A 13,747-nucleotide genomic window follows, 5' to 3' on the forward strand; every position below is an offset into this window, starting at 1 on the left:
AAGGAGTAATTATTAAACGTTGTGAGTCATATCTTTCCAAGGTCAGCCCCAGTGAGTAATATAGGCTAGTAGGCCTTCGGGCTATAGATTTTTTTTCTCTCTCTCTGTTTTTTTTTTTTTTTTTTCTTTTTTTATTGTGAGGATGGATTTTTATCTGCTTCTGCGGGGGTGGTAAATAAAAAGGAATGTGAAAATCGGGCTAACTACTTCAATGCTATTTGTTATTTAGCGCGTAATTCATTAGCATATTTAAGTAGCATGTGCATCAAACATGATATGTCATGATAACAAACGTAATGTGCAAAATTTGTATGAAAAACTATACTGCACTGCGATAATCAATTTGTGATAATTTTTGATTCGTATGATTCGCATTTATTAAGAATAACTTTGGAGCAAATAAAATTTTCAACTTCAATTGAATGTGAATAGTGCAAATTTCATGATTGTGATTCCGCCACCTTCAATTGAATGTGAATAGTACAAACACCCTATCTGTTTATATGTTTAATATTGACTTAACTGGAAAAAAAATTGTTTTATTTTATTGAACTTGCCATTCGATATCTTGAAGTTATTTCTTTTGACAAAATCACAATGTAGGAAATGGTTTGAACGGCAGGATTTGAACCAAAGAACTCTGGGTTCATAGTAGGATGCTGTATCCAGCATAATTGTACAACACAGCTCAGGGTGAATTAGGAAGCTTTATGTAGTCTATTATAACGAAATTAGTAAAAAAGAGAAATTAAAATTACTGATCACCTGACTAAACTATTCGAATCCTATTCTCCAGATTGCGAAACTTTCCACCATTGAAATTGGAAATTAGTATGTCATGATGTGTAATTGGGGCATACGCTATATGAATCTTCTCAAGATTTCATGAACTGGGATGTACAACCATTATGGTTAAGGAATCCTACTATGAACCCGGAGGTTCACGGTTCGAATCCTAGGGGTAGCCAAGCAACATCTCTTTCACATATTTCTCCTTTCGCATGTGCCTTGCTAAAAGCATTGAGTACATTCTGTTATTATTCGTTTCGAAGCTGTTTGTACACATTTTTGTTAATTTTGAGAAATCCGTTTTTTACAGAGCACTTTTTAATTAAGAAACTATGCATCAAGACACAATATTTAAGAATGAGCATTATCAGAATTATCAAACTTTAGCTTAACAAATATGAATGGACGTGAAATAATAAAATGATTAAAAATAATGAAATCAATTATATATATATATATAATATATATATATATATATATATATATATATATATATATATATATATATATATATATATATATATATATATATATATATATATATATATATATATATATATATATATATATATATACATATATATACATATATATATATACATATATATATATATATATATATATATATATATATATATATATATATATATATATATATATATATATATATATATATATATATATATATATATATATATATATATATATATATATATATATATATATATACAAAGATATAAACAAAACGCATTGAAGTCTGCTGATCAACATATACACCCAAACATCTTTTATTTTTCACATTAGCACCTTATAATAATTATTTTCGAGCTTGATTTTGCAACTAGAAAAGTAAACGATAGTCAGTTTTCTGAATATATATTAAATGTTCAAGACAATAGATTAATTTTACGAAATAAAAAAAAATACTAAGAGCAAGATTAGTTGTCTTTACAATATAGATCTTTAAGTAAGCTTTCTTACAAACTAAAATTTAAAAGAATTTTTTTATATTGAAAAATATTGCTTATAAAATGCTTCATATTTATCCTTTGCTAATGTTATTTTTGTATCAAACAGTAACAATATAATTTGTCTCTGTTTACTTAAGCGAAAGTTTGTATATTCACTAAAATATCTAATCTGAGCAAATAGTCACGTGACATAGAAACCTATTCTGTGACCCAGTGTTAAAAATTTTAGTGACTAGTTGCGTCAGTTAGCGTCAAACGTAACATTTGGTATGTGTATTCATTTCTATGCAATCTACCACTGATTTTCTTTATTTTGTTTTATATTATACATCTTCTTCAGGTAAGAGTAAACAGACAAAATTTGCAAGCCATTACATTCCCATTAGCGACACACTCATAGTCTCATCATGTAATAAATATTTCCTAATTTCACATTGCATTAACAGAACTAAAAACACCGAGCTATTATCATTTATACACGTCGAATATAGAATTCGAATCAAGGTAAACTCGTTATCTTTTACCATATTTTGAGTAAAATATTCTATGTAACTAAATATTCTATGTAGCAACTAAAACAAAAATTAACCTTTGTAATCTTTTTAAAAATTATATTAACTACTTTTACTAAACTAATAAAGTCACGCTTATACTCATGAAGTGGTAAACAGCTGAAAGATATTTTAATACAAATATTAGAGAAAAGATTTACGTTATCCTTATTAATTATATTTAATATTTTATATTAATATAATGTTTTTCCTACAATATTTTTGTTACTATAATTTGGCATCGCTGTTAAAGCTGTTGCATAATTATAAAATCAACTAAAACCATTCGACTGTTATCATTTATACATGTCAGATATTTAATCTGAATCAAATTTAACTCACTATCTTTTACGCCATTTTTTGGAGTAAAATATTGTATGTACCAATAACCGATCAGAAAATAAACCTTTGTAATCCTTTTATTTAACTCATAAAATCGTAAACTTATTTTTTACTCATTAAGTAGCAAACAAACATTTTTAGGATATTTTAATATAAATATTAGGGAAAATAATTCCTTTTTTTTTTAATTTTTGTATTCATTTATTTTTGTAGATTCTGCAATCTAATATAATGTACTTCTTCAGAATATTTTATTTTACTTAAATTTAGCATCGTTGTTAAAGAAGTGGAAACGTTATAAAAGCAACGGATTTTAAACAGAGTTATGTTTTTTATGTTTTGTTTTTATCCTTTCCTCTAAAAAGCTGAATTCATCCTAGCTAGACTGAATGCTTTAATTATCTACGTTAAAATTCTGTAACCAATTGAATACACATGTCCAGAATAAATATTTTTTTCTTGAGTTACATTTAAATTATTATAATTTTAGTTTTCTGTTTTAATATTGTTTTTATATTCTGTTCTTATATTTTATGGAAATTTTGCGCATAAAAGCATTTAAAAATGCGCTTCAATGCATTATAGAGTTAAATGAAGTTAATCTTAGAATTAATAATAATATGAACTATAATATAAACTATAATATTAATTATGTACTATAGTTTATTATTAGCTATTATTGTTAACTATATATATTAATTATAGACTATAATATAAACCATAATATTAAATTATAACACAATTGCATAAAATATACTTTTCATGCTAACTGATTAATGTATTTACTTTATCATAATTTTTTTTAAAAATATTTTTAAAAAATTATTTAAATTTATTGATATGAATTTAAATAAAGTTTTTAAGATCTTTTTATTCTTTTGTATAATTATTCTTTCGTATTATTATTCTTTTGCATTATTATTTTCTTATTATTATTTCATTATTTATTAATATTAATTATGGAAATATAAAAATTTTGAGAAGAATATGCGAGCATAAGTTCTTTAATAGTTGTAGAAATAGATGTAAATATAATTTAATCTATGTATAAATTTACTGCAAAATTTAAAATAAATAATAATAAATAAATATATACCGAAGTATATAGATAAAAAATTTCTAGATATAAGAAACACATAATTTTTTAAAAATAAATTTGAAAAACAGGTTCTTGTGAAATATTTACGTAAAATTTTTAAACTAAGTGAAATTACGTAATTAAAGAAAAAAAATGTTAGAATTTAGAACAGAAAAATTTCTAACACTCACTAAATAATTATAATTCCCTTCAATTTTGAAATTCTCCCGTTTTTTAAAAAAAGTATATTCAGAAAATTTCTATTAAAAGTGCATGTAATTTGATAGATGATCTCACGTGCTTGCTATTTCATTTTATTAATAAAATGCTGCAAATATCTCTTCGTATTTCGGGGTTTTCATTTATTGTGCAATCATTTTTTGTATCACATGTAAGAAGTTCACTAAAAACTTTCCACATTACTTCTAATACTATCCAAATTAAACTTTTGTTATTTAGAATGCTGTTCGATAAAAAAAACCTTTATAAAAGGAAAAAAAATAGAAAATAATTTTATTAATTAATCAAATAACATTTTGAATTCAATGAAGATAGTGTTCATGTGAAAAACTTGTTTACGTTTATGTTCAGTTATTGCATATAAGATTACAAAAAATACGTCTTACTCATAATAAAATAATATTAATCAATTTAAGGTAAATAGGCAAAACTAAAATCCTTATTGGATGACTATAAGGTTTTAAAAGCAATATAAAAATAAAATTCAAATAGAACTTTACCATAATGCTTTCATATTCTGGCATACTAACTAATTATATCAGCATTTTTATTAATGAAGCTTCTGCTATGCAGTCAATATTTTTAAGCAATATTAGCATTTGTATCATTTATATACGACATTCCCAAAAGATGGAATTTTTATCAGAATGTTTTATACCCCTTTTTATCTTATTAAACTTCGAATTGTAAAATCTTACTATTATTCTATTTGATGCAAATTGACGAGACAATAACAATCAATATTTCTGATTTATTTTCAAAATTGTAAATAATTGGTCTTCACGACTAAAGAACTTATTGTCGAAAAAACTTCAATTACAACAAAAAGTAAGTGCTACATTTGTAAATAAGAAAATATGTCTAAAATTGTTTTTGGAATTTTGAAGTTATTTTAAATTGCGAAAAAAAATTTTTTATAAAAAAAAGACTTTAAGTAATATCTTACTTTGTCTGTTAAAAAATTTTAATAAATTTTTTGACACTGAAAAAACACAAACTTAATTAGCGTAATGTAAAAATATTTAGTTTAAATTTATAAGTTCGTTAAGTATTCTAACACATTCTAAAAATTTTAATAACTTTAACTTTATAATATAATTATTTTTCATGTTACTAAAATGATAAACTTTAATTTAGGAATTGTTAAATATTAATGAATACAACAACAAGAGAATTAGTTTTATTTAAAGAGTTCCAAATTCAGCTTCATTATCATAATAATAACAGACTGGAATATCAAAGTCTTTATTTTTAATTTAAAGCTAAAAACTACTTTTTTTTATGTTTTAAGGTTAAATTTGCTTTATGTTTATCAAAGAAAACTGTTCTAAATGGATACAGAGTGAAATGAAATCGAATTAAAAAATGAGTATGAGTATTAATTATTGTAACTTCATAGCATTGCTAGTTCATTTTTGATTTAAATTGTTTATATGTTTTTTGCTTATTTAAAATTTTGAATATTTATCATATATTAAAAAAAACTACTTCGCAAATATTTATAATTTATTACTTTGTTATTATATTAATTTAATACCATAAATTAATTAAATTAATCTATGGTAGATACTGATACTTCACTGATGAATTCTCCTAATTCTTTAATATATATATATATATATATATATATATATATATATATATATATATATATATATATATATATATATATATATATATATATATATATATATATTAAAAATATATTATCACAGTTTATTTCTATCAGTAAATATTAACTCAAAAAATACAGAGTTAAAAAATGGTTTGAAATTACATAAATTTTAAGTATAATTTTTAGTTTTTCCAAAATGTGCACCCAAAAAATAAAAAAAAGTTAAAAACTATTTTATGAATAATGAAGCATTTTATTCTTTACCTGGTAATTCTGTATTGCTTTGTTTCAAAACGTTGCTATTTTTCAAAATCTTCTATAATTTTATTGGTATGAATTTTATACGTTTATGTCGTAAGTCATTTACAGCAAAAGAGTTTATAAATGTTAAACTACGAAATTCTAAACTCACATTTTCTACAGGAATCATGGTAAAGCAAATTTTCAGATTTAGTACAAGTTACGCATTTTTTTCATTACCTAATATTAAAGCAATAAGTATCTTAACATATATTTTTTGTCAAAGACTAAAGTAAAAATTTAAAAGAAAAATTTTAGATAATGGAAAAAATATGAAATCTTAATCAAAAATCGTGTGCTTATTTTTTTCTTTTTTTAGAGTTATTTTTATAAAATAAAACACATAAAGACAAGAATTTGTGGAAAATATTTGAAGCTTGGAGATTTTAAAAATTTTGGCAACATTTTGTAATAATATATAATTTTAACTTTCTTACTGAAAAAAATTTAAAATTCGAAATTAACACATTCCTTATATGAAAATCTGTGCTCTTGCATCAAACATTAAATGTGATTTAACACTTCATGTTAATAATGTTTAGATAATTATATTTAAATGAAATTTAAATTTAATGAAATTAATCTACTTCATTACTACCAAATCTTACATTGTGAAAATATCGTTTAAATTTCATTAACGCTAATTATTAATTGAATATTATTTTGATTTAAGAATATAAAAATTATTTAATTTGCAGTTCTATATGTTTTGTAACTAGTTTTGTAAATGTTATTTAGCAGAAAAATAAAGCATACACAATGTTTACAATTTTTATTTATTTTGCTTTATATTTAAATTCTTCATTTTCTTATTTATTTTCTTTTTTTTAGTTTTAATGATCAAAATTCGAATTTTTCATAATCATACTGATTATTTATTTAATTCTAATGATTCTTAAGAAAAAATTACACTGAAACATTGATTTCCTCTCTTTGTAAAGAAGAATATCATCTCAGAAGTCTTGTCAAACAGTTTACAATAAAAAAAAGTTCAACTGAATATTTTTTAAAAATTTCAATTATTTACTTGTGTCTTTCTGAAAATAAATAACAAATGATATCATGTTACTAAGATGTCATGCTTAGAAGAACTTTATCATTATTTAGGAAATAATAGATACTTCAGTTTTTCTGAACAATTTACGAAAGTTTAAAAAAAACGCAATTCTTAATATGTAATAAATTTTAATTGCCTTATTAACCTCTTCTAAATACTCAAGATAAATTTTTAAATTTCATAAATAATAATAATAATGTACTCATATAATTTCATTAAAAGTACATATATTTCTAAAGGATTTTAATACTTGGCACTCAGTTTTCCTATTTATAAATTTTATAATAGTTAGTTGCAACTCTTTCATCAGCAAAAAACTTTTATTTTAAGTAAGCAGCCATGCCTGAATAACAAGAACTTTATTAATTGCTCTTGAAATTAATTCATATCTTAAGTGTTTAATATGCAAAAAAGGACTATATTTATCCATAGATAAAACTAACTTAGAATATTATTAATTTATTCACATATGAGAGTAAATCAAAAAGTTATAAACTCATAAAATTTAATAAAATGTATTTCAAATCGTAAAAAATAAGAACACAAACGTTTTCTGTCTATTTTTTATTTGAATTAAATATTGAGATTAATAGCTAAAGAAAACAAATATATAATAATCTTCACAATATTATCAAGTTTTATGCGTCAGATAATATTCAGTTACTATTTTTCTTCGAAAATCTTGTTTTTCCTCCAAATATTTAAGGAACTATACATGATTTGTTAAGCTAACTTTTATAATCCTTGATTTATTTAGGTCAATTACCACCTGGAAAAATCTGTAAACAAAGGTTTTCTTTACGAGGCAGTCTTGATATTTATTTTTATGAAGGTATTTAAATATCATGGGGATTCTAAATGGAAGATTCGCAATCAATAATAATATTTTATCAATATTATTGATCTTTTAATGTCATTAATTTTAATGAAAAAAAGTAGAGTAAATAAGTTTATTGTGAATAAAGATTTAAATTTATAAATAATTTAATATACAGATGTTGCCTACTTCCCTTTTTTGATTCACTAAATTAAGTTAAGTTAAGCTGTTTTTAACTAAATTTACTTTAATTTCGACAATGTGCAATAAAAACAAAAAACAATAATAAAGCTAGTTTTAATTTCAATTTGCTTCCGGCTTTTATTAAATATTACGAAGATTTTATTCACTAAAATTGTTTTGTGTTTTTGATCTGCTAAAGCTATATTTAAAAAATAATATTTCATGAAAATTACTATGGTAGCCTTTAAATTTCCGATGCATGATACATCACACAAACCTTATAATTGATGAAATTATTAGATATTGATTTGAAATGTAATGAAGTAATTTAAAATAAAGCATATTGTTTCATATTATAAAATAATTTGAAAAATTCTGACTCATTGATAATTGGTTTTAATAAAAACAAAAATATTAATAAAAACATAACTATCGTGTCTAAAAAGCAAAATGAAAAATTTTACATTCATTTTTTAAATTTAAGTATTATTTAAAAATAAAATATAGTACGTAATAGTCTGCAATATTTATTTGAAATATTAACATATAATATTTGGTTCAAATATTAAATACTGAAATGCAATAAAAACAATCAGCCTAAATAATGCCTTTTTGAGTAATGATGTAATATGAAAATGAAATTTTTTAATTACAAAAATTTTACAATTTATTCTTGCTAGTTACCCTATTAGTAAGTATCTTAACAATTCTAGTAGGCATTAATCATTAATATAAAAGAATATTTCAAAAACTAGATGCATTCATTGACCTGAATATTTTTCGCTATCATCACCGCATCTTTAACGGTCATTAACCGGCTTCTTAAATTAGGCTTAGCAAACACGAAAGTGAAAGTTTGTTTACACTATAGTTAATGCAGAATTACAAATGAACAAAGTTTATAAGACAATTATAGTTAAATGGACAAACATTATCCTTCGGAAAGGTGCTTGACATATTCAATTTCGAAACATTTCACTCAATTTCACCACTTTTAAAATTCAAGTTAAGCCTAACGCGTGAAGTATGAATGAAGTCATATCTCATAGCACGTGTGCAAAGCGTTGAAGCATTGACAGCTATAAGAAAATAGTAATGTATGCAAGATGACTTAGCATATTTTTTCTACTTTATAGTAAAGTTATTCAATGCAGTTTGAATTAAAATAATTTAAATTTTATAAAATGTATTTTTACAGCTAATTCTTTATCAATAATAATTTACATATATTAAAAAGAGAATAATTCTAAAATACATAATATTTGCTTATTGCTTTTTATATGAATCATGCGTAATTTATGTGTTTCAATTATAAAAATATTAACTCAAGTTTGATTTTAAATCTTATCTAAAAAATATGTACATAAAATTATAAAATTAAATACAAAAATTTAAAAATTACATATTTTTAAGTAAACAATGCAAATTAGTAGTGATAGCAGCTCATTGACTTTGATACAGTTTATTAGATTTTTTTAATTAATTCTTCTTTATTTTCATATTTTTATGTAAAAAAATCTTTTACCTTTCTTTTTTTTGAAAAAAGAATGCAACTTGCAAAAGCCCCGATATCTAACAAATTATAAGAAAAATATATGAAATAACTAAAAATATAACAGATTAACTAATATAAGTTTGATGTGAATATTCATTTATATCAGTACTTACATAAATGTTTTCCTTTTCACTTTAATGGTTAAAATTAAAATTTAAAAAAACAATGTTCATTACAACAAGCAAGTTTAAAAATATTTTCATAAAAAAATAAGATTAATTTAATTCACTAACTGAAATAGAACTACGGATGTCTAATTTAATATTTATACACCAGATGCAGAAAGTTTAAAATTATTTAATATTTAATTTTAAGCAAATGTAATTATTATAAAATAGAACTTAAAAAATATTTAATGAAAAAAAAATATTTAAAAGTTAAGGATACATTATAAAAATAATAGTTATTTTTTAAGATTATATATGGCCTGCTCAAATCAACAATTACAACTTTGAGTAATGAACTTAACTTAAATTATTAAGTTACTTCCTTTTTCTACGAGCACATCAAATTGATTTTTAAAAGTATGTGAAAATTACTTTAACTTCATACTCATTAGTTTAAACAATGTCCAAAACATTTAGTATCATATTTGTTCAAAAATTAAACTGAGTGTCTTATTTCAAAGGTTTTATCGAATGCTTTTTTGAAAAATTTGAATTGGATGCCTTTATGCGAAATTTTTTCGCGTGATAAATCGAAATGAAAAACAATTACTATTATCACGTTTATAACTAAATCTGCGTTTTAAAAGCTACAATTCAAAATTTCTTAATAAAAAAATAAAAATACTAAATCAACTAACGTAACGGAAGGAAATTAAAATTCTGGTATGCATTAAATATGGTTGTTATTCTAAATTAATGTAATTTTTATAATGCAATTTTTATTAAAAAAATAACTGTTTTACAGTCATTCGTAAAACGAGACAAAAACAATTGTACTATTTCATTTTTAAAAAAACTTGAAAAGCTTAAGTCGCTTAAAATTTAATTCTCAGACGCAAAAATGTCAAATTGCATACTCTCTAAAACAAATAATTTTTATTAGTATGTCAAAAAATATCAATAAAATATCTTTGGATGGAAAATCGTCTTCCATCGTTTGGATCGCAAATTGCTCAAGGTCAATTGCATTTAGTGTTTATTTTTATTTCAATTCGATATTCAAATCATTCGAGATAGCATTTTCTTGTGATTAAATAAGCACTTTAAAACTAATTGAATGACTGGCTAGCATGACCTTAATATTTAAAATAATACAATTTTTAAAATGTCTTTAGCAGTTTAAAGAACTTCTAATCATCATAACATTAGATAATCATAAGTATCCAGGCCAGTTAAAATGACCTTGAATCATAACAAATGTTTATAACATTTTTATTTTTAATTGTTCGGAATCATTATAATGCATGATGTTATTAAGTACCACATCAGAAAATACAACGTCAGCAACTATGACCTTGACTCCTAAACAATAAGCTTACAAAAACATTTTTAATTTTTATAATAATCGCAAAATATTTTATTGTGGAGGTCATAAAAACAATTATTTTTTTTGCTATTATTAAAATAATAAGTGAAAAAAATAGCATTACAGTTCCTACAAGGAAATGACATCACAAAGAAAATAAATAAAAATAAAAAACATTTTTTCCCAAAAATAAAGAATTTTAATAATAATTGTTTTAAGCATTAATCACTTTAAGCAACAATATAATCACTTTTAGCAACAATTTCTGACTTCAACAAAAATATTGAAATATGAGTCAGCCACCTGTTTGTTTACATAGCATTCACGAAAAAATACGAGTACATTTTCAAAATATTGCAAACACAGCACAATCAAAAATCTTACCTCTTAATTAATGATTAAAAATCCACGAAAAATCCACAAAACAACAAATTTTCTAAAAATTATAGAACATTTTTATTATCTGTTCCCTGCACATCCCAAAAACGTTCGGTTTCACAAGTTTTATAATATATTGTGTGAGTAGATACCGGGTTACAAGGTCCTGACAACTTGGACGGACCCCTAGGTGGACCCCTGGATAGGGGGTTAATATAAAAAAGGGGGAAGCAGGCACGTGGGTAACGCACCCCTTTTTTAGGCCCCTGGGCACGAGCCTAGATCCCCATGTTTCGAAGGTCACCAGAACACCCACTATTTTTTGCTGTGTAGGTGGAAAGGCTGTTTCAAGGTTCTTTATGCTATTTTTTTAATATAGGTTTTGTAATAGGCTGCACTCTCACTCAGTGAAGGTCCCCTTTTTGGGCCCCAAACTAGGAAATGGAAAGTGCAGATTTTTTATGCACATGTACTGAGAGAATGCATATCAATTCGCAGTGTAGGAAAAAAATATTTAGGTCAAGTTTATTTTTTAAATGTTTGTTTTGGTTTCAGGCTAGATTCATAGCAATTACCTATTTGTTCTTATAACATACGATTTTTTTAATTCGTGAATTAGGACTGCTGATGTTTATCATTATTTTCGTTATTTAATTTTCAAGGTCAAATAAAGGTAAATATGAGTTAGCATCATCAAGTAAAGTTGCCTCATCAGTAAGCAATTTTGTGTAGTGGTTGAGTAAATTAGTTTTGTTTTAGCATTATAATATTTATATAATATACAGTATATACGTTTATATGTTATAAAATACTTAAAATAATATTTCATAAATCTTTAGTAAATCTATAACAACGTCAATTTATATGATATATCGAATATATAGTTGGGAGTTTATACTGATTTCTAATTTCGTCAATAAAATATCAAGCATCAATTTTTAATGCCATGCAAAATTTTAATTAAATCACAGACCAGTTATTGAAACGATGCTACGTTATAACGAAAATCCGGGTTTTTTTTCATATTTTGGTTATTTTGTATTCATTATTACGGTACACATTAAATAGAACGATTTACGTTTATGCATATTTTTTGGATTCTTAACTAACTGATATTTGATAGGTTAACAACTATAGTCCGCGATATGTTATTTGAAATAGCCACTTCGAAAAAAAAATATTTCCTACTATTATTCTAAACCTAATATTTCATAGTAGTTAATTTTTATTCCTATTATTATTATTATTATTATTTTTACATTTTTAACAGTTAAAGATAATCTTTGATTGAGTGCAGTATTTTATTAATTATTTCAGTTAGCTAGAGGTTTATGTTAGTTGCCAATTAACAAAAAATAGCAAAATTAGCCAAACAAGTATTCATTTTTTTCTGCTTGTTTGTCAAGCTACTTAATTACCTTTCAGATTTGTTAATTCAGATTTGTAAATTAAAATATTTTTGTTTATTTATTTAATTACTGTTAAATTGAGGAGTTGGTTCTCGAGTCATTAATCTTATAAGCTTAGATTTGGTTTAATTAGCTATATTTGATTAAATTGACCGACAAAATAGTAAATGAGTGCCTGCCAGCAAGACATGTTAATTAATATATTAATTTTAATTAATTTGTTATAAGCATTAAAATAGTTATTCAAACACACTAAAAATAAGTATTGGGTAGTTGATTATCTTTTTAATTATTAAAAACTGTTAATTAGTCTTAATTACAATCTGATGCAAAATGGCGGCCACATCTCCAACCATGGCGTCATCTGCTTTTTGTCTTGCACCGCCATAGTTGCTTAACCGCGACATCTAGGGGCTTAATTACTGTTGCCAGTTAGAAGAAAAAAACTTTTTTTTCTCCTTCGTTTCTCTTTCACTCCCTCTCTTTTCTTTGCAAGTAATATAATCTCCGAGGCGCTTTTATGCATAAATTACTGAATCATAAAAGAGAGAGAAAAAATGTATTGATCGCGGAAGATCAGCGAATAGGAAGATCATTAGGAAAGAAAAAAGGGGGGGAGGAATCGTATTCTCTTAGGGATGGAGAAATAAAAAAAGCAAATTTAATTGATTCCCGCATATTCCCTGCCTCCTTAGAAAGGAGAACGCGGCGCTTTTTTGTAATTAATTATGCTAAGGCCTCTCCTTTAGTGTGACGTCATCAGCTGTTGGTACTGAGGAGAGGGGGGTCGGGAGTAAGAAAAAAGAAGAGCTTATGCTAAGCGTAGGTACTCATTATTACTAGCGAAGTATAAACTCGCCATTTCATTGGCAGATCGAGTTCTTTGTTTACTAGTACGCCATTACCTCTTCCTCTTCCCTTATCAAGGCTTGGGATGCAGCATCATTTGCTCTTGCGCCTCTTTTCCACTATTTTCTATTTTATTTTCC

The 13,747-nt window shown here is 24.1% G+C and overlaps 1 long non-coding RNA gene across 2 annotated transcripts in view; it reads right to left on the reverse strand.

Annotated features, from left to right (window-relative positions):
• The window catches only part of LOC107437847 (uncharacterized), a 339,730-nt gene that overhangs the window by 249,544 nt on the left and 76,439 nt on the right, over positions 1-13,747 (reverse strand). Inside the window, exon 1 of one of the 2 annotated variants that reach the window (XR_015429298.1) lies at positions 11,356-11,537. The exons of the other annotated variant lie outside the window; for it this stretch is intronic. This is a non-coding gene — a long non-coding RNA (uncharacterized LOC107437847). Of the gene's footprint in view, positions 1-11,355; positions 11,538-13,747 lie in introns of those variants that run through there. 2 annotated transcript variants of the gene reach the window in all.

The sequence above is a fragment of the Parasteatoda tepidariorum genome, chromosome 9 (genome assembly GCF_982258835.1).
Source record: "Parasteatoda tepidariorum strain Cologne lab strain chromosome 9, Ptep-v5.0, whole genome shotgun sequence".
NCBI lineage: Eukaryota > Metazoa > Arthropoda > Arachnida > Araneae > Theridiidae > Parasteatoda > Parasteatoda tepidariorum.